The following is an 8,358-nucleotide window of genomic DNA, read 5'->3' as shown; positions in this document are numbered from 1 at the left end:
TACTACTACTGAAGCCTTGGTTCCAACTGCCCCTGCAAGTGGATACGGGAGAAAAATGGTCAAACGCATGTAACCCCCAGGAAATATCAAGGTTGTACACCGCTCAGCTGTGGGCGACGGGTCGTAGAAAACACTTGGATAGAGTACTTTATTAATCCCAAAGAAACTTGGAAGCCCATCCACCTCTCTAAATAAACACAATAAATGCAACGCGTTAGGGTCAGCAAAGGTGAAATAAGTGAGACGTAGACGTCTTTCATTTTTAACATAAATGTGGTAACTTCCAATAGCCTTATGAGTACTTCTAGATACACTTACCACAGACGACAATGGCAGGGGTTGACATAGCCCAGAAATTTGCACTGGCCCACAGGGCCAGTAGTTTTTGAAAGTTACTGGCCCGACACCGCGCATAGCGGGACCCGCCGCTCCGCAGGTGCTTGCAACTTTAGGGGGGTCCGGGGGCATGCCCCCCCGGAAACTTTTAATATGGTACAATTTGGTGCATTCTGGTGACATCACTTATTTCTACACTTTTCAATGACTGAAAATAGACCATATCAAACTTAAATCTGCTCTAGTCTGTTTCAGATGTTTTGAAGAGAGCACTGCAGTGTAGTAGGTAACACTAGTTCAGAAGTTTTCATGGTGCTTCTAACGGCAAATGTCGCAATAAATCATAAACCTTAAATGTGTTAAAAAAAAATCTAATGGCAGCTTGAACCATTTAACGAATCAAATAAATCCCTTAATGCATTTGACCAATCGGATGGACGCCTTCACATTGTTGACCAATCAGATGGAGCCCTGTTATGTTAGATGTTTGTAACCTATGTCAACGTGGGTCATTTGGAGTATAATTTTTAAACTGGGAATGGTTATTTGGTTATTTTGCTGTTTGTTTATATACCGCAAATTATATCGTTATCGGAATTTTAATCTCTGATATCGCATATCGCGAGTTTTCCTCATATTGTGCAGGTCTAACTGAGATCATTCAGCTAACTAGAAATACTTACTGCTTACAGTGTTGTAAAGAAAAACAAAATTAAGTAGTTTAACATTCTACTGCATTTGAGTCTGAGATTCAGGTATTTGGAGTTGCCTTTGATTCTTTGACATTCAGCTTAAAGCTTAGTGCATACAGTTTCATCTTCAATGCATTCATTAAATATCTTGCTGTCCATACTACTAATTATACCCACTACTCCATCCAACATATTCCTATCTATTCCTGCCATGTCTTCCACATCTCTGACATGCTTCAGTCTCTCTTCAGTGACGGTGTCGGATTTATAATCAAATGTAATAATAACCCACTGGCTTGTGCCTTCGTTGTTGCTGTTTAACATTGTTTTGTATTGAATTGTTACATTCAATAAAGTTTGAAAAAAAAAAGTAGTGAGCGCGTGCCGCGTGGTGCTCGGCAGTGAAAGCCGCGCGCGCAGGCGGGAGAGAAGGGGAAGTGATCAAAGGTTTCCCATAGAAACCCTTGAAGTCTGAACACAGGACTAGCAGAAAAACTACATTATGAAGACGAGGTAAATCTACACGTTTTCGCAAAATTTACTTTATTGAAAAAGGTGAAGAATATATAAACCGTTAGATATTTTAGTGGCCTGAGCGGACAAGTGAAAAGTAAAGTCTTGTGGTCCGCACTGCTCGAAAAACAGGACCGGGCCAGCGGACAAATGGCTATGTCGAGCCCTGCAATGGTACGTTCCATTGTCATGCCTTACCTTGAGGTGGCTGTACAAGCCTCAAGGAAACTGCAAGACACACCTGTGCTCCCCTTAAGATGCGTTCCACGATCCTCCACTGACCCAGACAACCCAAAAACCTGTGCACAGGTACGGGTCAACCCCCCATACAGGCACACGTGTCCTGAAAATGGAGAGGATGAAATTCCTTCCAACAGTAGATTTTAGGAGAACCCCTAAAGGACACATTCCTCTGCAGTGAAAGTCCTGTGAGCACTCAGAGTGTCGTGAGAAGAGCTGCTCATTTATCACGTCCTGCTGACGGGGCCCTCAGCAGAATACATATCAGGCTGGGTCAGGGTCCCTTCAACCAACATACACCTAATCAAAAACGAATGTTTTCAGTTGAATCTCCTCCTAAACCCAAAACGCTGAGCTACAGGTGAAAAAAATAAATCCATTCCACATTCTGCATCAGGTGCAACAATAACTCTCAGACAACAAAGTGAGTGTGACGCCAATAAACAGTCCTCAGTTAATGCCAAGCAGACACATTTCTAAAGACATTTTCATTCCCACGAGGAATTAGGCTCATTTTGACGTGGAGCGCCTCTTTCCCCTCGACAGAGGAAACGTGGAGTACAGGTGTTGTTTACAGAATACACTGATTGCCAAGTGCTCCCACAAGAGAACATTAAATCACTGCGCCATTCATCACTAATGCAGAGCGGAGCTGGTTAAGATACCCAGAATCAATCATCTAAATGGGGCCATGAAAGCCAGGATTGTGCGATTAAACAAGCTGTTGCGGCGGCAAGGTGCACGACACACCTCTGAGTGTAATTAGCTGCATGGCGGGAAGGAGAGGAGCCGCTGAACACGCCACAATTGTCTAATCACTAAACTGGAAACAAGGTTTTACACAATGAGATGAAGCCGATTTTTATCCAATTTCCTGAAAATACATCAGCTCCATCTCCACTTCTGTCAATCAACCAGTCATGAATGAGTGTGTTTATGTGGCGCCCTGGTTTCCGCGCGCCAGATCGCTGCCATTCATTTGTGCACTAATAGGGTTCAACTCCTCCTTGTTTGTAATGGAACATTGAAGATTTGTCTTTGACATGTTGGTGCAGGACTCATCAGGAGGGGGTTTGAGCAGAAAGGGAAGTCTGTGCTGCTCAGAACCGTCATCTGCTTCTGCTTCAGATGGTTCCCTCTTCCTGAAAGCTGAAGCAGCTGGTTCTCAAAGGTTTCATGAAAGCAGTTTTCTGTCATGTCTCTTCCGTTTCTGGGCGGATTTCGGGACATTTGATCTGGATTTCTGTTTTTTTCTCATGTTAGTTCCTTGGCTTTCTGCCTCCTCCTGATGACTTTTCACGCCAGGATCCAGGTCGGATTCGTCTCAGCTGCTTGGTGTCTTAGTTTCTCAGGGATTTATCCTCTTTGGTTCAGTCACCATTCAGTGTTGTGTCAAACATTTGTACTAAACTTGGATGTTTCAGTGAATCCAGACGGTATTTCTGTTATCAGGTGTCTTCCGGATTCTCCTTCATCAACATTCCTGACAATTCTTCAGATTGATCTAAGAATATTCTTGTCCTTGATGTTAAAACATGTTGACAAATGCAGAATTTTAGCTTCATCCGCTCAGAATGTGCTTTTAAATGAAGCTGCTGACATGTTTGATAGCTCTTCATAATGAATTTTGCCTTTGACTCTGATGCATTATAATTCAATTCAATTCAATTCAATTTTATTTGTAAAGCCCAAAATCACAACAACAGTCGTCTCGATGGGCTTCGAAGTAAAACATGAAATCAAAAGGATCACGAATACAAAGAGTTCAATAGAAAAATACTAAAATGAACTAACAAACTGACTAAGCTATACTGGCATCCCTGCCCTTAGACCCCCCTTCGCGGTAATGTAATGTTTTCTGCTTTTTCCGGGCAGCAGGTCGACCTTCTTACCTTACAACACGTGGAAGCAGAAATCAGAACCTCCTTCCCGTGAAAAGAAATCTGCAAATGTTTTTCTTTACGTTGAATTATGCAGGATTTCTATCAAGTCTTTCTGTGCTGATCGGTGAGGATTGAAGGCTTTCCCGTGGGTTTTCAGTGGTGTTCTCGGTTCTGTTTGCTGTGGTCCCCGTCAGTCACAGCAGGTCTGTGTGGACAATCACCTGCAGCTGTTTGGATTCATCTTAATGATGCTCAGTTTATTTATGGGTCTTCGTTTTCAAGTCATCTAACCTTTTTGGTTCTCTGTGGGTTTATTAATGTCTTAAGTTTATTTATTAAATGTTCAAGCTTCCTTAAATCTGTTGCTTCACAGAAATCATCTCTTCAAACATATTTTTCTGTTTCTGCTTTTTGGGAAATGTGGTACACATGGTTCCAATAAACACAAAGAAACCATCAAGATCAAAGACCACAAGAGTGAAACAGCAAAAGCATCCCAATTAATATTCTCAGTTTCTTTGTCAGCCACTTTGATTGCATCACTTAAATGATTAAAGTTGAATAAATGTGGTCTGTGGAGCAGAAAGCAGCTTCTTGTTCATGCAGGCATGAAAATTGATTGAATTTGCCTTGCGGCGTGTTGCACCAACAAAAGCGTCCGAAAGGCAGCGGGGCGGCGGGCGCGTTAACAGGGATGTACACACAGGAGTAATTCATCTGGTGAGGAAGATAAATGACTCCCCAAGCAAAGATAAAGCTGGTCAGACCACGTTTATGATGAAATAAACACAATCCAGGCCTGACATGAACTGCTCATTAACTTGGGTTGAACGTGTTTCGGAGAACATAAAGGCAGAAACGTTCTAGTTTGGTGGTTTATGAAAGGAGCCGTGTTGGTCGGACTCAGATTTGATTTTAGATAGAAATGGAAGAGAGGGAAGAAAAAGCTGTGGAATGCCTGAAACCATGATGGCATCTCCATTTAACGCGGCTGAGTGGAACAGAAGACCAGGCAACATCTTAAACATCAGAGTTTATCAGGTGAAGTAGGATGAAAACAGAATCCTCACATCATGGATAATTTTTGTCTTTTGGCACCTGCTCCTGTTCAATCGCTGCAATCACTTGCTGTTTTCTCCACACTGACTCTCCCGCTCCTGCCTCCTCCTTAAAAGCAGAAGAATCTCTCCATCTTCCCACAGGGCTGCTAATGGAAGGAAGGAGAAAAAGCTTTCAGATAGCTGCCATTTTCTGCTGTGGCTCTGCACAATGCAAATACAGGGAGTGTGCTGTTTTTCTGTTGATTTTTTACAGCAGTTCTTTTTAAAAAAAATCTATGTTGTCGTCTGTCTATACAGTACATTCAACTTCCTTGTTGAAGCCCCTCAGAATAAAGAAAGCAGGGTGAAAAGTATAACATGGAAAAAGTCAAAGCAGCATCAGATTTTGGAAGAATTACCAAGAACAGATTTCTTTGAAACTCCTCGGTTTTACCTAAACATTCTTGTTGCTGTTCTGGAGCTGATGCTGCATTTCTTAGCCCTCATTTGTCCAAAGTCTGAGTGCAGGGATGCAGGACCTCATGGAGGTTTCGTGGAGGGGTACGATCCAGCCATTAAAAGCAAACAGCTCAGGATTGATGCTAAGGTGTGTCTGCAGAAGAGAGAACCGAACTAACAGCGAGACTCAAACAGCAGTTTTATTCATAACTAGAAGGAGCTGCAATAACGTTGTGTTGGCGAGGAGAACAGGCGCTTTCAAAATAAGTGGACAAATGCTTACTTTGTTGAACATTAAGGGCTGGATATAGTCCTGTTAACAATTAACTGGTTAATTGTACAAATGACACTTGGTCATTAAAGTTATCAAAAACAACTTTTTATGATTATCCATTTTTTTTCACCAAAATTGGCCCCCAGTCTAATGTTGAGTTCCTAATTTGGCCCTCCGCTACAAAAACTTTGAGATCCCCTGCTTTATAGCATTTAACCCATTGTTTTATTTGCCCTCCCAGACCAGGATATTCAAGAATGTACGCCATGACACGATCATGCTGTGGCTGACAGGTTGTATTGAACACGTATACAACACCTTTAGGGGAAGTAGGCGAGACGCAGGCGTGTCGTACAGATTTGTCATTTTTTCAACCTCCAAATCCTGCAGACTTAACGAGAAGCTCGTTAGAGCTGGTCACGTGGTACGTGCACGCTCCTTGCTGCAACCTGACTGTTGGAAATGAGGAAATTAGCCAATCAGAGAGTAGTTTGTGTGGACGTCCTACAGACACTGAAGTATCACGGTCAGTAAGGATCCAGAACATGTGTAAGGATGCCGTACGAGTCACCCGTGTGACATAAGTGCGTGTGACTCTATACTTACAGTCAACCACACTCTTTTCTACAACCTTCCACAGACCTGAAAACTGCAGCCCCCGTATGGGTCAAACCTCCATGAAGGTGCATGTGACCAACGCTTTAGATACAACTACAACCAAACATTGCGATGCACTAAATCAGTAAAGGCTGAACTCATCAGGACAACATCGCTGGCATAATTACCCCTTGTGCTATCTTAGATGACCCCCCCTTCCATTGACGTGTTCTCCCTACCATGACAAAGGTGGATAAAGGTGGAAAGATTTCATGTAATCCACGGACACCAGTGAAGATCACAAATCATTGAAGAAAAAAGGTTCAGAGCACTGTCTACTGGGTCTAGATGACCCAACCCCCAGTGTTAAAGTGCCTAGGATAGCACAAGGGTTACACCACCAAATTAAAGAAGTTCAGATTTATTTAGGCCTCAGTGGCCCCCAGCCGCTCAGGTAATCTGTTGTTTGACAAGAACCTTCTTGAAACGTACATTATAATTTGTCCTTTGAGAACACATGGCGGTTAGTTTATCAGACTGTACAGACTGGCCAACCGATCTCTCTAGAGGTCACGTTCAGGTCGTCTATGTTCACAAATGGATCCATTATTTCGTTTAAAAGAACTGAAGTGGCTTTAGTGTGTAACGTTTTGTTTTTCACAGATGAATAATTGCACCAAACAAACAACAGCTGACTGCAACGGAGGAGGAGGGAAAACAACAACTCTCCCCGTTTTTAAAAAATCTGTTGACCTCTATGCTGCTTAACTGCACACTGATAATTGATGGACGGCATCTGTAACAAGATCTGACATCCATCAGCAAAAGTTGTGCGTTCCCTGTAAACACAGCCCACCAGCACTTCATTATCTTTAAACTGTTTCCAGCTATGAAACGCCGAGCGTTGGTGACAAGAGAATTCATTAAACCGGAGCTAAATATGGAACATGATTGACAGACGAGACGATTCTAAAAGAAAAAGAACCACAATGAAATAAGCAGACGCAGAAATTCAAAACCTCAAGTTTTTCTTCTCCTTTTTGCTTTTGCCTCTGATTGTTTCCAGTTGTATTTAGGTTTTCCTCTCCTGAATTTTCTCCAGATTTTTTTTCCTGTTCACGTTTCATAAACTCTGTGTTTACATCATGTTTGCAGATGGACAGGCATCATTTTCCATTTGTGCTGCATGTAAATAACCAGCTGGTGACCGGACCTTCTGTTAGGCGATGTGAGCTGAAACTTTGTAAAACACCATTTAATGTGAAATTGTTTTTCTCTCTGAGCCTCATGACAATGTGTGTCGGGGGGGTCTCACACCATCACTTGACTGGCACTTGAGAGCAGATGTTGCTAGGAGACCATAACTAACCTTCCAGTTGCCGTAGTGACTGGAACTACTTTGTGTTATCACTGATAACAAACTTTTCTCATCATGTGGTTCTGGAGATTGTGCACCGTCTCTGAGCCATCAACACGGTGGACTGCAGCTCTTCATCTGCTCAGCTTTTCCAGCAAAAACCTCCCTCAGTGTTGACGCCTCATGCCAGTCATCTTCTGGGTCAGATTAAAACCTATGGAGATGACACTCCTGTGCGCCTGCATCCTCAACATTTACCAGCTTCGCGCCCATGACTGATGGGTGGTTTCAACACACTTCGGTGTCCATCATGGTTCCAGAATGACACCTGCTCTCAGAGCTGATGGAGAGGACTGACATCTTTACATCTAGTCATGTTGGTGGGTCTTCCAGCACCTGCTGTAAAGCTTTTACAGATGACGCAGGTTGTAGTGCTTCATCTGCTTTGATCTGGACCAAAGAGGATCTCCATTACACAGGAACCATCAAAAATGTCCTTCAGACACCTGGAGTTACACTTTCATCCACTGCATTAGCTAGTTTTTAAAGAATGTCTTTTTCTGTGCTGTTTCTAAGGGAAAGGGATTATTGATCTGAATGGTTTTGACAGAAAGACGTTAGAGAAAAAGCATCCATTGTCAGGTGGGGAAGGCTGGTGACCACGAAGGACCCAAAATGCAGAGACGGGAGGCACACGGTTCCAGGGCAAGGGATTTATTCAACTAACAAAAGTGCTGCAGAGCAGGAAACCAAAACTAAACTTACTGTGGACAGAACATGAACACATGGCAGAAGGGAGTCAGAGAAGAGACGTTAATGGACCAGCCCAAGACTTAATTACAAACAGCACTGACAAGACACAGGTGAACATGATCAGGAGAGACTGGACTAAGGAAGTAAAACTCAAAAAGCATGACAAAACAGGAAACCTTTCAAAATAAAACAGGTAGCAGAACTCAAATCCTGA

The sequence above is a fragment of the Oryzias latipes genome, chromosome 14 (genome assembly GCF_002234675.1).
Source record: "Oryzias latipes chromosome 14, ASM223467v1".
NCBI lineage: Eukaryota > Metazoa > Chordata > Actinopteri > Beloniformes > Adrianichthyidae > Oryzias > Oryzias latipes.
The sequence above is the reverse complement of the archived record's forward strand: the minus strand, read 5'-3'. Positions refer to the sequence as shown.